Raw genomic sequence first — 20,698 nt, forward strand, 5'->3', positions numbered from 1 at the left:
TCTTTTACATTGGGAGTTTGTTTTGGCTTCGGTAGTATAAATAAATCATGTAATTTTTCTCATGTTCTGACTAATATATCATGCAATGTGGATTTTCTCCCATGAAAAAAAAAAAACATGCGCTTGTTTTTGAAACATAGATCAGATTGTTATTTTCAAATAATTTTCTTGAACTAACCTTTGTGGTATAGACATTTGTTTAAAGGAAACATCAGTATCAGTATGTGTTTATTGGTTTGATATGGTGCTGACAAGGCAATACAAACATTACACATTAATACACAAAACCCTTCAAAAAATTCATTATATACATTTCAAAACATTACATAAAAAGACAATGAATTCCTCTTAAGTACCAAAAATAGCCAGATGACACATTTAACAAATCCCCAAAAAGCCATGAAGTGTAAAAGGTACCATCTAAATCCTGTATACTAAATGCAAATGCAAAATGCTGGTTCAATTACCAGGAAGGTACTCCCTTAATCATGCGGCCTCCTTATATTCATAACAGCATTGTGAGTGCCATCGCTGGATACTGTTCAATTGAGAGTCTCCTGCTGCTTTAAAAAAAACTGCCAATCTTTTAAATTAGATGTATTCCATACTACTCAAACAATGCATTTTGGACTGACTAAATCCTCTTATGCCCTCATACAGTTAGTTTATTGTTAAAGCTGGGACATCGTAATCTTTGCTGCATTGCCCAGGACGAGAGCTCCAGTGTTTGGGGGGAGCTCTTTATTGCTCTGGGTTTCCATGGACCACCATAATCTTTTCTGAATTGCCAATCTTGGGAGGACTGCAAGAGGATCTGCATCCCCGAGACAGCCCAGTTGAGCCTGGGAGGAGGGCTCCACTGCATGGGTATGGCTCTTTAGCGCACAGGATTCTCATGGGCACAGGATGCTGTTATCTTTGCTGTGTCAATCTGGGTAGGACTGCAAGAGGGATTGCATTCCCCAGAAAGCCATGTGAGCCCAGGAGGAGGGCTCCAATGCCCAAGGAACACTATTTAGTGTGCTGAGTTCCTGAGAGCATGGGACACATGCCAGATGCACCCGTTCCCAGGCCTGGGCAAAGACCGGGCCAAGAGTGGGCCCATCTCACCTGTCCCAGTCCAGACCAGGCTGGGGGCCCCCTCTTTGCCCTATGTTTATTTGCTGATATCTACAATGTAAGCCTTGATTGTTCCAGCCAGAGCCTGCTCTCTGTTTCCCAGTCCTGTCTCTGTTTGTTCCAGCCAGACGTTTGGGCCCTGTTTTCCAGTCCTGGTCCTGCCTTTGCTTCAGCCTGAGCCTGTTACCAGTTCCTGCCTCTGGCTCTTAGTTTGTTCCTTCTGTTTCCGTTTCCTCTCTGTATTTGTGTCTGGTAAGTGTTCTATCAGTCTTCACCAGTGTATAAGTGTCCTCCTTTGTACTGGGGTTGGCTCCTGGTTTCCAGGAGGCAATTCCAGCCCCCATCCTTGTCTAGAGTTATACGTTGTCTTTCGTGCCTAACAGTGACAGTGTGTTATTGCTGTTTTTCCAGGAGTTGCCACTGTGTTTTAAGCTGGACCCACAAGAGCTTGTCTTGTGTATGTAAGTACTATCCTTGTTTGTGCTCTAGGGTCCAGAGACAGAATCACTTCTGCTGCCTCCTTTCTATGGGGCTGGTGGGGTGACTATCTGTAAAAGCAAATTGCACAGACGCATTGACATTCCCTGTCACTGTAGGAGGATCTGCGCCCTACCCTGTGTACAACCCCAGAGTGTTTGTCTATTAGTAATCCGTGTCCTGTTTGTTCCTCTAGACTGTCTCTGACTGAGTCATTCATTGCTAGTTGCTTTGAACTTTTACACGACACAAAAAAGTTTCACCCTGCCTAACTCAATTTCCTTGGTTGTGGGCCAACCCTCCGTTGAAATGCCACCCTGTGCAACCTCTTGCCTCATACATCCACTAATCCGGCATACCCCTGGACCTATTACCAATCCTCAAATGCCTAGCAATCAGGCTCAGCCAACTTTGTGTTCCAACAATTTACTTGCTAAACTTAAGGATATAATGCATGATATGGTAACCCAGGGTCTGTAGAGTAGTCTGGATCTCCCACCAGGAGCAGCGCATTTTATCAAGGCTTTAGAAAATGGACCAGCCCTCACTGACCCTGACTTGGAATCTTGGGAGCGTTTAAATAAATAAAATAAAAAAATAAATCAGTTCACTGGGCTGCAAAGAAAACATGCCTGACACATGCTGTCTGGAAAATGGTCAGAAGGGTTAGCTGGGACAGCAGAGGTGCCAATATCTTGTATGGTAACTGCATAGTAATGTCGTTCAAGTCCCCTGTCTGTTACAATCAATCCTGAACAGAGTCAGTGCCAACTCTTCAAATTCTTCATATCTAGTAACCACCCTTCTACTGGATTATTTCTATTGCCCTCCCATTCTGGAGGGTGGGGAACTTATCCTACAGAGGAGCAAAATCATATTGAATTCTTCTTTGTCATCCCGCTATCCCTATCCAGAACCATTTGTCCCCACTGTTAGATCTAGATAGTATTGATTGAATTCAACCAGAGCTGGAGAACCTTCCTTATGCGGTGGCCCGCTTGTCACCTAGTCCGAGTCTTGATCTTGACATTCCAATTCCATTGGTCCCTCAGTCAATGTTGACTTTACGTCTCTGGTCTCTAAATCGAGGTTGTTGGCCAATCAAAAAGCCTCTTTTTTGCAATATCCTTTTTTGGAATTAGGCAGGACTTCGTTCTTCCTTCTTTGTCTGGGTTTGCGTTCAGATTTTGCAGGAGGCATGGGCTTTGTATTCCATTCACATCAACGGGTATAAGACTTTTCATCTAACGTACAATCCCATGCTGTGCAGACAGAAGGGAGGTTTGTCCATTTATGTTTCTAACCAGTTGCCTTACTGTACATTTAAATTTGATTCACTTTCATTATAATATTTGCTCATTGTTTCTGTTCTTACCCCTAACATAAAGCCAATTGTAGTGAGTTTCTACAATAACATTCCTCTCCACTAACCGAATGTGGTTCTGTGCCAGCTTGAACAGGATCTTCACAAAATCTTTTGTTGTGAAGGGAAGGAATCTTTTTTAGTGTGGAGTGGTGACCTTAACATTCAATTATGTCCTTTTCCAGATAAGAATATCTGCGTCAAGGTTGATTTAAACAATGATGATGAAACTCACTTTTCCTATAGCGGTTGCGGTTTTATATTAAATTAATTAATGTTAAAATTCAATGTTGGTTTTTCAAATGAGTTGTGTTCCTCCTCTGTCCCTTTTAATCCTACTTATTGTGGCGGTGAGCATACCTCTGTAATTGATTATATCTTACTTTCTGTCAACTGTAAGTTTGTTTTAGTTGACTTCATGACCCATCAAACCGGTGAGAGTGATCATTATCTTCAGTCAATCTTGCTTAGGCTGGAATATAGCCACAGAAACATCCATGTATTAATAATTCTGCTCTAACAGTTCATAATGGTATCTCTCTAAGATGGTCCACCACAAATTCTGGTGATTTTCTAGAAAAGCCAGTTACATGTTTGGACATTTCCTCTACCAATGATGACACCAAGACCACGTTTCTTTTAATTGTGGGGCCATTAAAGCTACTTTAACTAGATCATCTCCCCAGGCTTATTCTTGAAGGCCCAGTTGTTTGACAGTAACTGTTCAAAAGCCCATAAACATCTTCTGTCAGCCCTCTATAAGTGGCCTCATTTTCCTTGGGAGGTGAAAAGGGGCACATCAGCCTATATATCAGCACTAAAAAATAGGAAGAAGGAATTAAATACCCTGGCTTGGGACTCTGGTCGAAGCTAGCTCTTCCAAACGCACCTGCACCTTAATACAAGTTATTAATGGCTACTTTTTAAAGGAGGAAACCACTCCCGGTCATAAGGCGGTAATCAATGAGTCAGAGCAGGTCACTCATTTCTCCAAGATGTACTGTAATTCAACCAAACATCCTTCTCAGTCTGATAACATCCCCTTGGAATTTGCAACCCATGATTCTAGTAGTCTGTGCTTCTCTTTGGACAAAATTAATAGGATGATAGCTGAAAGTAAGGATGGAAAAGCCCCTGATCGAGATGGTTCCCCACTGACCTGTTCATGGCAAATATCCCCTTGTGGGGTCCTATTGTAACCAGGGTATTATGTACCAGTTGCCATTCTGGTATTCTTGGAACCTGGTCGGAGTCCATGATTGTGCTGAACTTTACAAAAATCAGCTGTGCTGAACCTGCCTCCCATTGCCCCATTTGACTTCTTGACTCTATGGGCAATGTGGCTAGGAGAATGTTGTTGAATCATCTGAAAGAGTGGGCCAAGAACAACAACAATATATTATCAGACCTCCAGTACAGATTCCACAAAGGCTTGGGGACTGTGGAATACAGTTTAACCCTTAATTTACTTATTGTTAAGTCCACTTTTATGAAGATGGGCTGCCTGTTTCTAGCTTTTGTCGATTTATCAAGCACCTTCAACAGCATTCAGCACGGCAAATTATGGGCTATTTTATCAGAATTGGGGGCAGATCCATCGACCATAGCCTTCCTCAGAGACCTATATTCTAACAGAAAAGCCAGAGTATGTTACGGTCTAAAGGGTGAATGCACTGACACTTTTGACCTTTGGAGGGGGTGAGACAGGGATGCGTGTTTGTACCCCTATTATTTACCCTATGTAGCTTTGGGACTGCCTTGTGCAGTACTCGTTGTGACCCCTCCCCCAGATTGGCCACAAGCCTATAGCCTGTTTTCTTTTTGCAGATGATGCCGTGCTTATGTCCTGCACTCCACAGGGTCTGCAGCAGTTACTTCGCGTGTCTGTCAAGATAGGGAAAACTTTTGTAATGAACTGTGGGAGGTACTTGCAGAAGTGCTGTGATTTTAAGAAATAGTGGCAAGTTAAGTTTTAGCTCAACCTTCTGTTAGCTTGGAATTTGTTTTGCAGACTGCTGCCTATGAACTGTTGGCAATAGATTGCAGTATTTTAACAATTCTATCTCATTTTCTCCTTAACTTTGTGAGTAAACTGTGCAACAAGCCAGTAAATGAACTATGGCCCTCATTATGACAGTGGTGGTATAACCGCCTACCGCCGCAGCGACGGCCGCCAAAAGACCGTCGCCGCGGCTACCAGCCATCCGCCATAATATGACTGTAGCCGGAATTCTGCCAGAAGGATGGTGGAATTCCAACTGTGGTCATGATGGCGGATGGCGGTAAGGTAGCGCTGCTGCCAGCAGCAGCGCCACGCCAGTAGACCGCCGCAGACCGTATCATGACCCATGATACGGCCTGGCTGTGTTCTGCTGGCGGACGCTGCTGCTGGCAGCAGCTCCTTATCACGTCTCCTACCGGAGGACCCCCTGAAATCAAGTAAGTTGGGTGCTCCGACAGGGGAGGGGGGTGAGGGGTGTTGTGTGGGTGTGTTTGTGTGTGCATTAAAGCGGGTGTGTGTTGCGTGTGGTATGTGTGTGCATGTGTGGATGTGTGAATGCATGTATTGTATGTTGTGTGAATGCATGTGTGCTTGAATGTATGTCTGTGTGCTTGGATGTGTGTGTGAATGGATGTATGCATGCATGGGTGCATGTGGGAATGAGTGTGTGTCATGGTGCATGAAGGTGCGTGCATGTTGGGGTGTGGGAGGTAAATCTGGGGAGGGGTGGGGGAAGGGAAAGACCCCTATCAGTGAAAGGGAAGGAATTCTCTGTCACTGATAGTGCCTACCACCATGGTTTTCGTGGCGGTATGGAGGCCATGAATGCCATGGCGGTAGATGGGATCATTATCCCGCTGGCGGGCTAGTGACGGCCCCTGGCTGGAGACTGAAGTCACCAAAACGGCGGCTGTTACCGCCGTGGTGGACGGAGTGGTACAATGGCGGTTTGGCTTGAGCCAAACTGCCAATGTCATATTGTGGGGAAAAGTACTGCCAGCCTGTTGGCAGTACTTTTCTCCATAATACCGCCATCCGCCAGGGTCATAATGAGGGCCTATAACTCGAAATGTGTATCCGTAGCCGTCCATGGGGCTGGCATCTGGGGCTTTAAAAATGTCACCAAGCTCCAGATACTAGAGAACATTTTCTTTCAAGAATCTTGTAGCTGTTCCAAATCAGCTGTTTCCCGTTTGTCTGCCACAAAGAATTAGGGGCCCCTTTTTAACTGACTTGATCAATATGCAGCTATTGTATTGTGGCACAAGGTTTGGTTCAGTGATTTTACTATTTTAAAACCTATGATTTTAAATGATTGCCTAAAGTTGACTTATTCTGGCTCATTCTTCTGGTTTAAATGTGTTAAACATTATTTCATTAATCTGGGTCATCCTGAATATTTCAGTTCACCCAATGTCTTCCTTAATGTGAGCAGAAGAGACTTAATAAAACACTGTTTGTCCTTTCTGAATGACCAAACACTCACCAAGGATGGCCAAACCCATTGTTATAAAAAAACAACTGACATTGGTTACTGACGGGTTTCAGCCGTTCCTTTCTGTCATTCATTATCAAAGGCATAGGTATGTTCTGACATGCTTAAAGTAGATATTTTTCATTGCTTAATTACTGTTCCAGTTCCTAATGTTTTTTCAGCAGTCTTGAAAAATTGCCCAAGTGATGGTCTTTTGACTAAATGCCTTCTGCACTTAATGTTTTCTATCCTTTTTATGATGTACCACGCAAACGTTACGACTTATGCAATCATAACTTTAAGCGATATCAGCACACAACAATTGAACTCTTTTGTGATCTGTTGTAAGGTTCCATGTTTCTTATGGTCTGTGACAGGGTTGAGTTAAAATATGAGTGCACTCTAATTGTGTTTTTAAATCCGTTTTTACAATGTTTTCTAAGTTAATTGTACCGTCAATGTGAAATATGTGTTTTATTGGTGTGCTTGCTTTTATGGTTTCTTCTAAAGAATATCAAATGAAGCTGATTATGTTTAAGTCGTGCATTAGCCTTGTGGCAATAATGTTTGCTAATATAATAGCAAAAAACAACCTTATAATCAGCTAAGATATTATTATCTTAAAGGCAGAAAGTTAACCTTCAATATCTTCTGTGACTTGCAGTTTTTTCTGCAAGCCTATTATAGAATTCAGGGTCACCTTCCTGCACATAAACAATCATTCCCTTCAATGAAGACCCCCTTGCACTATGGAGCAAGAATGCCTGCATTGGCGCTGGCATCTAAATTTAGTGCCAGCGCTCGGGGAAACACATGGGTGTGCCATATTTGTGCAATTACAGTGCATCCCTGCATTTCAGAAGTGACAGCGTGGCACTGCCAATTTTGGCACAGTGCCACTTCAGTGTAAATATACCCCTAAGTATGAATGTATTATTATAAAGGGCAACTCTATTCAATATATATATATATATATATATATATATATATATATATATATATATATAAATATATAAATCTTTCCCCTCCAAATTTATATTTTGTTTTAAATACATCATTCAGTCAAGTCAGTCAAAAATCCTTTATTTAATTTAAATCATAATCGTAAAAGCACACAATTGAAAAATGTTCAAGGTGAATCTGAGTTAGAATTATGAAACAAATATGTGATAGCAATGTATATTTCCTGTTGACCTCCAGAAACACTTTCCTTCTGTTTATTGGAAGCAGTAATTTACATGAACTGCAGGCACTGGCTGTGTAACTTTGATCTGTGTAAGGACTGAAATGACAGTTATCAACATGTCATGCAGCTAAGCCACACCCTCCAGATTATTATTCATAATTTACTACTGAGGGTGTTTTTAGATTCTGCATTGTGTCTTTTGCGGTTTGATTTGTTCAGTTTGCAGCAATAAACAATAGATGTCTTTTCTTGACGGGTTATCTGGGTTCTAGGTTCCAAACATCAGCACCCTGATGTAGCAAATATGTATAACGATTGCTTAGCAAGGATGCTATGGACCACTAGGAACTTAAAATCTAAGCATTTATGATGGCCACCACCATTTACAAATATGAGAGAAACGTGTGACTCCACCGTGGACAACATACTTCTTCCTGGTGTCATTGAGGTGTTTAATGCAGTGTGTCTCTTTGATGCACTAAGTCTCAGTGGTGCCTATATTCGGAACGTCTACATCCTTTTCCACTATTTAAGATACGTATATTTGCACTATTCGGAGTGCAGCATCACATGGGCCCATCACACAGAGATAAGAAGGACACGTGTTGCAGCCAGATAAGGTCTTCTTCAGTGCCAATCCACACAAATTTAACAACATCAATATATTGAGGCCATAAAGGTACATTTTTACAAATAAGTGCGTACGCTGTGATACAAAATGTACTTTTCAAGCTATACGCAGGTTCAATGCCATCGTAGAACTCTTTGAAGTTCCCAAAATCTGCCAATGCAGTTGGTTTTCAAACTGAAAAGAGTTAGTGTTAGTAGTACACACAGACGAACAAAAGTTTAGGTAGTGCCATAGAGCTATTGAGAGGAATTAAGGGCTTCTTACACGGCCATCAAAATGGCTGTCTGTAGGATTGAAATGTACTGGGCCCTGATATCAGAAGTCACTTCATTAGGTCTTTGAAAGCATTGGGAATGTCCATTTAGGCTCTCACATTTAATGCTTGTTATTTCACACATTCTCTCAGGGAAAAATAGCATATTTATATAAAGGTTATAAAACAGACCCAATGCCAAATGCAGTTGGTATGCCTGGACATGGCAAAGTATTTTCGGGAATCTTTGGAATAATGTAGAACTCAAGAGTTCCTTGATTTTTTTCAGTGTAACGATTCCTACATATTTTATATTGAACTGGAAGGAATAGTGCATAGAACGTGGCAAAAAGATACGGTCTTTATTTTTGGTTTTTCTTGAACTTCACTTAAAGATGTCCTGGACAGGTTAACAATTAAATGTTGAGGATCAACTGGTCCGTGTCTTTGTTGTGAGTTACTCTTGGTGAGCCCTCTGCACAATTGTCCTATTGTCTTTAATCTCGTCCCTTTACCTGTCCCTTGCCTACTCCTGAAAAATGTTGTGCTCCTCTATAAGTCCCTCCTTCAGATGTAAAATGCGTTCTAGGGGCTGACACAGAGGTTCCCGGTGTGATGATTCTGCACTACTTGTAGTGTTAAAATACAAGGTTTGGTACATTTTTCTTTTTATGGTACTTCTTGTTCAGTTGTTATTTTGCAGAATGGACGCTTCCGATATGTTGGACGTCGAGCTTTCATCATAAAAGGAAACATCCATTCATGACAGCATAAACATGATCTAGTTTATTCTGGAGGCTATTATTCTTTAAGGATGCTACCTGATTATTTTACTGTGTCAAGTCGGATGTGAGTTCATCCATCTTTATAGTCAGAGAGATGTAGCTTATTTTTTCAGACGTCCCCTGGTTCCAAATCCATTTGAGTAGAGCCTCACTCAATTATTTTATATTATTAATACATAAAATAAAATGAGCCAATCCCTGGTGCATTTATTGGGCGCATAACATCAGCTTTTTTTCTGAGAAAGCTATTGGGGCATATTTATGTTTTTTGCCGCAAAACCGCGTTAACGCAGTTTTGTGGCAAAATCCTTAGAGCTGGCTAACGCCATTCCATAGCAGCAGCCATGCGCCATATCTATGGAATGGAGCATGCAGGTGCTAAGGGTAGGCTGGCATCTAAAACAAAGATGCTAGCCAGGGATGCAGCGTGGGTTGGCGGAAGGGCAAAAGGCACTGGTGGGTCAGGAAATGATGCTAGGCTGATTAGGGGCAAGAAATATGCCGCTAACCAGCCTAGCATAATTTTCAAATGCACTAGCAACCAAAAATTACTCCTTTCCTAGGAAAGATAGGAGCCATCCCAACCACCCCAATGGCCAGTACAGGGGGCCAGTTTCCCCCGGGCATGGCCATAAGACCCAGTGCCAGGCAGGGGGCCCCATGTAGGGAGCCCCTAATGGCACATAAAAAAAACATAAAAAATTAAAATAAATGAATAAATAATTAAAATACTTACTCATACTTACCCTGGATGGGGTCCCCGATCTTATGTGTCCCTCTGGTGTGAGGGTGTTGCTGGGGCTTGGGGTGGGCATCTGTGGCCCCATTCCATGGTGTTTCACCATGGGAATGGGTCCACAGGTAGCCTAACGCCTGGTCTGACCCAGACGTTAAATATGGCGCTAACCAGGCTTAGCACCTTTATTTGGGTCCACTTACTCCGTGCACATCATTTGTGCGCCAGAGTATAAATAAGGTGGTAGGGAGTTAGGGCCAGATGTAGAAAAGGTTTTTTCCCATTCTGTGTCTGTGGGAAAAAGTGTTCGTACATATGGCCCTTAGTGTCATGTTGTGGACGGGAATGCCTACTTTGCATCCAATTAGTGCAAGGTAGTTTGCCGCATCCACAACATGATGCTAACTCCAATATTTTGACACTAGACGGGTCTAGCGTCAAAATATGATTAGGGAGTTACATTTATGCCAATTTAACATCATAGAAAATTACAACAAAATGGGGCTAACAGACCATAAATATGAGCCATAATCTTTCTTTCTATTATAATTATTAAACCTGCTGGATTTGTGTTGCCCCCTACATACTCGGATATAAGAGTCCTATTGATGGCAGTTCTAATCTGTTTCTTTCTAGGATCCAAAAGTGATACTCAATTTGCGTTATGTTCAGAACTTATGGTGAGCTTTATAGATGCTAATAAAGGGGGCGAATGTAAACATTGAGCTAACTATGAATCAGTAAACTCAAGGCACCTTTTTCCATACCTCCAGGAAGAAAAATATGTCACCAGAGACTATTGTACACACCGATTCACAATACTACAATCCAGTCATCAGAAGAACTAAAACAAAAAGGAAGAGTGAACAACCTAGGCTCACCCTTGTCACAGCTCACATCCTTGATGTGACATTCACCTGAACATTTTGCCTTCACCTCCTCACCCCCCTGTTCTTGCTGAATTTGTTTTTATTGGCTTCATGACTCTGTGTATTTTAGCCCTGCTAACTAGCGGTAAAGTGTGTGTGCTGTCTCCTTTAAACCTAGTAACATTTGCATGCACCCAATTAACAAATTTAATTTACTTAGAAATTCCTAGTAAATGGTATTATATGTAGCCAGGACATGTATCCAGAATCTGTGAACTAAATGCTACTAGTGGGCAGCGCACTCATTGTGCCATCTATTATAGTAGACCTGTAAAACATATTCTTTCCTTTTGAATAATTGTAAGTCATCCCTAAGGTAAGCCCGAAAGGCTCATAATGAGGGTGCATCATATTTAAAAGAATTTACATGTCCTGGCAGTGAAAACTCCTAAAGTCATTCTCTCTGTTGTAAGGCTATCTCTCCCATAGAATAATACTGGGTTACCTTAGTAAACATAATAAGTGATATTTTCAGTTTAGGACCAAATAGAGAAATGCTTCTACTAGTCATTTGAATTGCAATTTAAAATCCTCTTTCACTGTAAATTTTGAATTTAAATTAATATTCTGTAGATGCCACTTCAAAAAAGTTAGCATTTTTCTGCCTAAACCAAATGTGCCTTTCTGCCAGTGTCCAGGGTAACATGACAGTGAATAATTGTCCTCTGGTGTGTTGTGTATGCCTTCCAGGACGAGGGACAGAAGGCCCTTGGGTGTTGAGGGAGAAGATGTTCCTGACCGGATGGCTGGGGAGGAGTTGGGCCTTGCCCTGAGAACACTTCAAATGACAATGCTGTCAGCGAGACCGGATCCTCAGGGTTTGCGCCTGTTCCCAATATGTCCACCTCTTGGCAACTTCACACTCTACTAGCTATCATAGCACAGAGTTAAAGAATGGCCAAGCGGGGATGGGGTTTAGGTGGGGAACATCGGGGAAGGAGACCTGTGGAAGCAAGAGTTAAGAACACAATAGCAAGGTCATTCACATTAATCTTCATGAACTTTGTTTCAATTCTTTATGCTCTAATAACATGAGAGATCACAAACTTTTCAATAACGTGACCTTTTTATAATCATATAATCTGAACATTGAACTCTCTCAAGTTAATCCTTAGAATAGCAATTACATCACAACAAGAGTCAATGAGTAAATTAGTTACCAAAGAATTAACTGCTATAGGATTCATGAATGATACTGTAGATTTGGCAAACTGACTAAACTTATTTTGTCTGGAAAGATCAGACTCTGTTTGATCTAAATTTCAAGATTCAATTGCCCAGAAATTATTGCACACCTTATTGCCAGACTGCGCATCAAGACAAGTACCTGGAATGGTTGCGCGCTCTGTCGATCTGAACTGCAAGGGTTAAGGGCCAAGAATGAATCGCACACACTGTTTCAGATTCAACCATCAAGATTCAAATGATCGCGCACTCTGCCGATCCGAACTGTAAGGGTTAATTGTCAAGAATGAATTGCGCAGATGGTTGCCGATTCAACCATCAAGATTCAAATGCCTTGAAATGATCTCGCACTCTGTCGATCCGAACTGCAAGGGTTAATTGCCAAGAATGAATCTCGCACACTGTTGCAGATTCAACCATCAAGATTCAAATGCTTAGAAATGGTCGGGCACTCTGCCAATCCGAACTGCCAGGGTTAATTGTCAAGAATGAATAGTGCACAATGTTGCCGATTTAGCCATCAAGATTCAAACACCTTGAAATGATTGCGCACTCTGCTGATCCGAAATGCAAGGGTTAATTGCCAAGAATGAATCGCACACACTGTTGCTGATTCAACCACCAATATTCAAATGCCTTGAAATTATCGCACACTCTGCCAATCCGAACTGCAATGGTTAATTGCCAAGAATGAATCGTGCACACTGTTGCCGATTCAACCATCAAGATTCAAAAGCCTTAAAATGATTGTGCACTCTGCCGATCTGAACTGCAAGGGTTAAGTGCCAAGAACAAATCACACACACTGTAAATCACAAAGCCAAAAACCCAAATGTTTCTAGAATAACAGAGTCGAGGGCCAACCCCGAACTCCGTCTTACTGTCCTGCTTGAAGATCAGCAAGATAAGGAGGACAGGGCCCGGAAATGTCCAAGTAGGCCTCTGGAACAGGAGCCCTGGAAAATGCTGCTGCTCTGCACCAGGACCTCTGAATAGTGAACACGGGGAGCTGGGCTTTGTTCCTTAAATAGACCCAAGCCCCGCCTACCTGCCACACCCAGCCAGGCTGCAGGAAAGTCTTGAAAATGAACAATACATTGCAAACAGTATTAATGACATTTCAAGATAAATACCTGCAATGCAAAAAGTGAATATGCAATATCAACACAAAATGCATGAATTATTACATTGCATAAGGTTTGTCATTTTGCATTATGTTGCCCGTAGAGCGCACATTGTCCTGGTGATGACACATGCCTGCAGCACACACACACACAGGAACCAGACACCAGGCCTGCCCTTGCTTTTGCTCCCTAGACAGACTGGAGACAGTACCTAGGGGAAGGATTGACCAGGTCCAGTTTGAGAGTAGGCCAGAGACTTTCCCAACCCATAAGGGCAACTTTAGAAGCTGTCATCAGAACGCTTCTGCACCTGTGGAATATTCAGAAAAAGGACTGTCCTCCTGTCTGAAGAAGGAAGACTGAATCTGCTTGCCTTGAACCCAGGATCCCCAGAAGTGACTACAAGGGTAATTTGTCTGACCTCCTGTTTGTGCTACTGGGGCATAAAAAACATTCAGCAGCCTTCTCTGCAACTGCCCAGCTGACCAGTACAATCTGGACCTACCTGAGTCCTGCTGCTGCCCTCTGCTGGAGTGAGTACTGATCCCCAATGGGTACCTGCCAGATCATGAACCCTTGGTTAGCATCAGTTGGAACTCCTCCTGCCTCAAATATACAAAATCTGTAATCAAGGTGGAATAATATAAGTTTTGGGGGTCTTCTCTTTTGCGAGCTGGCTCCTCACATCAGCGGTCACCTGTCATCCACCAAATCAAAGTCCGGCTTCCGAAGATTAGTGAGCATTTCTGTTGATAGTGTTATTCATGTACATGAAAATATTTTAGGAATACATACTACATCAATAAAATGACTGTGATATTAGACACAGATATCATAATATATATATTATATATTGGTGCCTACACACTTTTTCTCTGGGATACAGTTTGCGTGAGAGAATAGGAGGGAGGGTGTGTTTGTCTTTAATTTAAAAAAATTATTGGAGTTTTACGGGTTAACGATGTTCCCAGTTTACAAGCTACAGCTACATGATTTACATGGAGAATGTTCAGTCACAGAGCTAAGGAACCGTAGGAGCGAGTCACTGGAGTTGACGATTTCAGAGCTGGTGTCTTCTGTTGCACAGGACGTGAACCAATAGTCAATTTTAGTGTGCAGACTGTACCCGAAGCAGCAAGGCACTCATTTGAACAAAAGTATGTTGTAAGGATCAGCAGTGTCAATCCTATACCCAGCCTTGTGGATTCATTAAGGTCAGGCAAATCCCTGTGCTGCTCAAGTTGATTAGGACTGACATCGATGGAAAGAGCTGTATGATCACTTGCATGAATAGGCATTCAGTCTGAAATTTCTTTAATTTCTTTTAAAAATGCTCTCATTTTGAGACAACCTATGTAAGTAGAGACGCTCCAATATTCTATGCTGGGAAATTAATTATGAAGCTCCCTGAGTTGCATTGGAGTACATGAGTAAGATCCTTTCATTCTGCATTATTGTGCATTACTCAGTAATTCCAAGTGGGTTCCTTAAAACGGAACTGCCATTTTAGTACCTATCCTTCAGAAAATATACCTCTGACAAGATGCTTGGCCACATGCTAGTATTCCATGTAAGGAGGGATATTTATACTTAGCGGTAACGCAGTTTTGCTTGAAAAAGTATAACGCTGGCTTGTGACATTCTACTGCGCCTGGCCGGTGTCATATTTAAGGAATGGTGCAAGCCGGCACTAAGTCTGGGCTAGTGTCACAAAAAAAGATGCTAGCCGGATGGACGTGGCGGTATTGGAAAAGGAGGTTGTGCGACAGAAAATGACGGTAACCAGCCTACCATAATTTCCTGACGCATAACCACCCAAAAATGACTTCTGTCTTAGTAAAGACAGGAGTCATGCCCACCAACCCAATGGCCAGCACAGGGGACCATTGTCCACTGGGCATGGTCATTACACCCAGTGCTAGGCAGAGGGCCCCGTGTAAGGGCCCCCAACGGCACTGTAATACAACTTACTTACCCCACTCACCTGGGATAGAGTCCTCCATACCCTGGTGTCCCTCTGGTGTGGATGGGGGTGTTCCTGGGACTTGGGGTGGGCACCTGTGGGCCCATTCCATGGTATTTGGCCATGGAAATGGATTCATAGGTCCCCTAGTGCCTGGTGGGACCCAGGAGCTAAATAATGGCACTAAACAGGCTTAGCACCTTTATTTAGGTTTGCCTCCCATCAGTGCGCCATTTTTGCATGTTGGGATAAATATGGTGCTACCGGCTTAGAGTAATTTTTTGGACGGGAACGTCTACCTTGCATCTTATGGATGGAAGGTGGATTCACGCATCCAAAAAATGGCACCAGCACCAATATTTTTATGTTAGACATGTCTAGCATCAAAATATGAATATGGAGTTAAATTTGCCCCATTTTAGTGTAAAAAAATGACACTGAAATGGTGCGATCAGAGTATAAATATGCCACAGAATCTGCTATCTTAACATGCAGGTTTTTTGTGAGTGGGAAGTAATATGCAGGGAAAGATGAACAAACTGGGAGATAATGCATTGCTTAGGTACAAAGTTCTTCTGAAAACAAATTCAACATATCAAAACAATATAGGTACGCAGAGTGTATTGTGAAAGTCACATAATCCCCCAAAAGCAGCCTGCCTACTAGAATTTTCACACATTTGCCTCATGTTGGTTCATGGCTTCATTTTTTTTTTCACTTTATCTTCATTGTAACATAAGAGCTAATTGGATTGCTCTGTGAATTTCATTTGAAAGGATTTATTATCAATGTAAAATCACATCTGTTACAATATAGGTAAACTTCATTCCTTGTACTGATATTAAAGAATATTTACTTTGGAATTCTTTTATTTTATTTGTAGCGCTACACAATTTGAAAAAGCGAGTTACGTACTAGTAGTACAAATGGTTGTTGCCCCAGGACTGTTCGGGGCACCAATTAGGGGTCTCCTGATGAAAAGGGTGCTACACTGCACATGTCCTTAGGTACCGCTGGCACAGAGGTTGCTATACCTAGTCTTAGGGGCTCATAAAAGTTGTGACAGAAACAAAAATGAAAAAGGTCATAAGACTATTTATTTTCTGAAGGACTTGTGCTTGTTATAGTGGGGGAGGCAGTGTTAAAGGATGTGTGACGTCCTAGTGCCAAGACACCACATATAGGGTGATGGGCAGGATACGTTTACAATTATTCATGTGACTTTGGCTATCCCTGGCATTTTGGTTGATCAGTATTCATAACTATGGTTTAGTGAAGGGGAAAATCTGATGAAGGACCACCTACTTTTCCTACACCATGCATTAAATGTACCCTGCTACTCATTTATCCTTGTGTAGTCTCCCATCTCCAAGTCCATCAGATGATGCCATCTCAACATTGGTTTAGGTGTCTCAGTGAAACATGCCCATGCCTAGATCCCTATTTGTAATGTCTGAGCCACGTCGCATACTGATTGTAGAAACATTAATTCTATTTATACTAACATATAATGGAAGCTTGAGTTGCAGGCTCTTGCACAACCGGGGACAGCAGAAACTCAAGTTGCCTTGAAACTGTGCACATGCTTTCACTGTAATCACACGTTGCTAGCTGAAACATAGCACTGGGTTCAACCCTGACTTCCCCTGCTCCCCAATATCCTGCTTGCAGTTCTGAAAGTGAACACAGATTCAATAGGAGTGCATCAAGTTTGATGCACTGTCGGGGTAACTCATGGCTTTACGATAGAGAAGAGGCCATACCACCTGCCACTGTTGAGAAAGCTGTCTAGTGGCCTATTCAGAAAAGATCCAAGCCCACATGTAATAAGAGGTTTTGTGAACCATGAGTTCATATTGAGCATATTGTACCTATCTATTAGCTGATCAAGTAAATGCACCCAGCATGGACATCTCAGTAGAACTTAGAGTTCCACAATTCAACTCTAACACTCACTCTAATTGATTATAGGGCCTCAGACAATTTCAGCGCTCTTACCTACGCTCAGGTACTATGTATAATCTCTAAAAAATAGCAGAATCTATACAGGCTGTAGATGGTTTCGAATGGCATTCACGCCCCTTAACCCATGAGGCCCAACCTGTTGCCTAATATTTGCTTTAAATTGTGCTATGACGACAACAGTTGAAGATAATTTCTGTAATTCACTGTTCTATGATCCTTGAAATGTATTATATTAAAAGGGATGATCTACTATTGATTGGCAAAATAAAACCCCATTGTTCCTTAAGCAGTGTTTTATTAAGTGTTGCATAGAACTGTCCCTTTCTAATAGAAGTTTGTAAAGACAATGATGACATAGTTAATGCTGATTACTGTATATATTACAGCTTCATCAATCCTTTGCTTGTCATGTTGGCTTGATACCAGGTGCTCCTTTTCCTGAAGGAAAGACATTTATAGTTATAGAAAATTAACACATCATATTTAAAGAGAATAATCAAGCCAGTGGCTTTATGAGACATGCTGTTTCTCTAGCAGAAGCACCACTGCATTTAGCCAAAAATGAAGTGAAGATGGATTTAGGCTCTGCGGAGATTATTGTTGTTTGATTGACTTGACCACAAAAAAGACGGTACCCTATGAATCTGTTCGATAACTCAGAAAATCTGAATATTACCATTCATACCAAACTGGATCTGAAAGGTACATACAACCTGGCAACAATGCATACAGGAAATAAGTGGACAGTGTTTTTCTTTTCGGACAAACAACAGATAGTTAGACTATTTAGGAATTTTTGGACGGGATACTTCATCATAAAGATGGTGGTTGTCCTATCTGCTTTATTACCATGCAGGGTTTCATTCCTAAAAAATATTGTCAAAGAAAATCTCCTTGCATCCCAAAGACTGAAAGTATTTATTAACAAATGAAAGTTCAATAGCCAGAAATCACAGAATCAGTTGGTCAGAATGTTCTTCTGCACAACTGTATGGTGTGAACCTCTGGAACAATGCCAAATCACACATTTATACACTAGCACTTCTAAGGTTTGAATATAGCTGAGGCTTAATCTTAAAAAATACATGTAGGTTTCTAGGATGAGATCATAAAATCAAGGGAAGAAGCATTCAAATACCAATAACATGAAAACAAATCAGATGAGCCAACGCACCTCTGTACTTCAGATATCAGCATATGCATGTTCAGCACTGAAGCAGGCAATGGTTGTGATAAGGCTCAGATTAGATTTATTTTACCTTAGAATGAAGAAAAAGGAGAAGGAGACATTTGAAACAGTTTTGAAGATTAGTTATCTTTGCAAACTTCTGTGACAGCTTATTGAACACTATTAACAACTGATCCAAAAATTGCTAAAAAACATATCCTGTCTATGGAATAATACCACCGAAATAGCACTTCAGAAACTCCATTAGACCTTTATGACTGCTACATTAGAATGCCACGCAGATCCTTCTTTACCATCCTAAGTGGAGACTGTTCCTTCAGATTGTGTTATTGGAGCCCTTCAGACTCAGAAACATAGGGGCATATTTATACTCTGTTTGCACTGAATTAGAATTTTTTACTCTTATTCGGTGCAAAACTAACTCCATATTTATACTTTGGTGCTAGACCCTTCTAGCACCAAATTTATGGAGTTAAAGTCATTTTTTGGACGTGGAAACCTACCTTGCCTTAATGAAAAGCAAGGTAGGCGTTCCCATGCACAAAATTACTCTATGGCCTTAACGTCATATTTATACTCCCGTGCAAAAATGGTGCTTGGGAGGGAGCAGGGGTCAAAAAATGGTGCAAAGCTTGCTTTGTCCCATTTTTTAACACCTGGGTCAGGACAGGCGTTAGGGGACCTGTGGGCCAATTTCCATGGTAGAATACCATGGAATAAGCCCACAGGTGCCCTCCCTAGGCCCCAGGGACACCCACACCAGGGGGACAGCAGAGGATTGAGGACCACATCGCAGGTAAGTACAGGTAAGTATTTTATTTTATTTTTTAAAGTGCCATCGGGGGCCCTGAAATGGGCCTCCATACATGGCACAGGGTGAAATGGCCATATCCAGGGGACACTGGTCCCCTGTGCTGGCTATTGGGGTGGTGGGCATGACTCCTGTCTTTTCTCAGACAGGAGTCATGTGGTATGGATGATTTTGCGTCAGAAAATGACTCTAGGCTGGTTAGAGTCATTTTTGACTCTAACTTGCCTAACAACATTTTTTGGTGCGAAATCCCCTTCTTCCATACCGCCAGCCCCACCCAACTAACGTCACTTTTTTTTTACACTAGCCTACCCTTTGCACCAGCTTTCACCGTTCCATGAATATGGTGCCTTGCTGGTTCACAGAAATGGTGCAAGCCGGTTCTAAACTTTTTGGTGCTAAACTGCGTTAGTGTAGTTTTGCCCCAAAAAGTATAAATCAGGGCCATAGTTAGTTCTAGTGGCACCTCACATTCATAAATAAAGTTTGCTGAAAAAAATTACACCACATTTAAAAAGGAATTCTTGCTCACACCTAATGTCTCCCGGTCTGTCCTGCACTCACCTGGTTCCAACAGCTGAGACTATGCTGGACTTACAGTCCCAGCTGAGGCAGCGTAGCAAAAAAAGTAACAATTGTCTGGTTCCAAAAACTGCACCCAGAGGCCTAAAGGGGCCCCCAAAAATGACCTTGCCTCATTAAAGGAACTGCCCGGCTATCTACTGCATTGCCTAGTAGGATCGGACTCCCTGGACCTCGTTATTTTCAGTGCTGATGAGATGCACTAAAAACAAGAAGAGGCAATGTTACCCTTAGGCTCCCAACTCAAAATGATCTATCAATTGTTTACACTTACAGACTTCATCATAAATATTGCATAGAGAGAGAGCAGAATGCATTCCAAGAATGAACTGCAGATTTTCAGGCACTCCGGAACATACATGATTCTAATTCAAAACTCAAATAGAACTTGAAGCTCTAGGAACTATCCCAGAAATTCAACAGATTGATTGAGTGTGAATGGTGCATTTGTCTAGTTTAACGAAAAGGTCTTGTTCACAAAGTTACTGCAGCACTTTCCTGACATGTTTTATGTGTTGTGCCATGTATTAGAAATAAATGAGGATGTCAACAAATTACACAACTACACAAACATCCAGTAAATCTTGCAAAACTGCATTTGTCAGATACTGAATGCTGCAGGGTCATTACATAACACAAAATGCATGACTGTGCAATGGAGTAAACCAAATTTGGAATGGAAGTCTGTTTTCGAATCATCACCTTCTTTTACACGGGTTGAGGTGGTATGTGCTTTGCAGGTCTAGGTTAGTGTACACCATGGACTTCTAAACCTGATTGAGCAAGATTGGTATCAGGGTAATAGGATATATGTTCCTAATAGTAACTTTATATTCAAGGTCCTATAGTCTATGCATGCCTTTAACTCTCCATTCTTCTTCAGTACAAAAAAGAGTGATCAAGAGGCAGGGGAGGTAAAATGGC

Source organism: Pleurodeles waltl, chromosome 9 (genome assembly GCF_031143425.1).
Source record: "Pleurodeles waltl isolate 20211129_DDA chromosome 9, aPleWal1.hap1.20221129, whole genome shotgun sequence".
NCBI classification, from domain to species: domain Eukaryota; kingdom Metazoa; phylum Chordata; class Amphibia; order Caudata; family Salamandridae; genus Pleurodeles; species Pleurodeles waltl.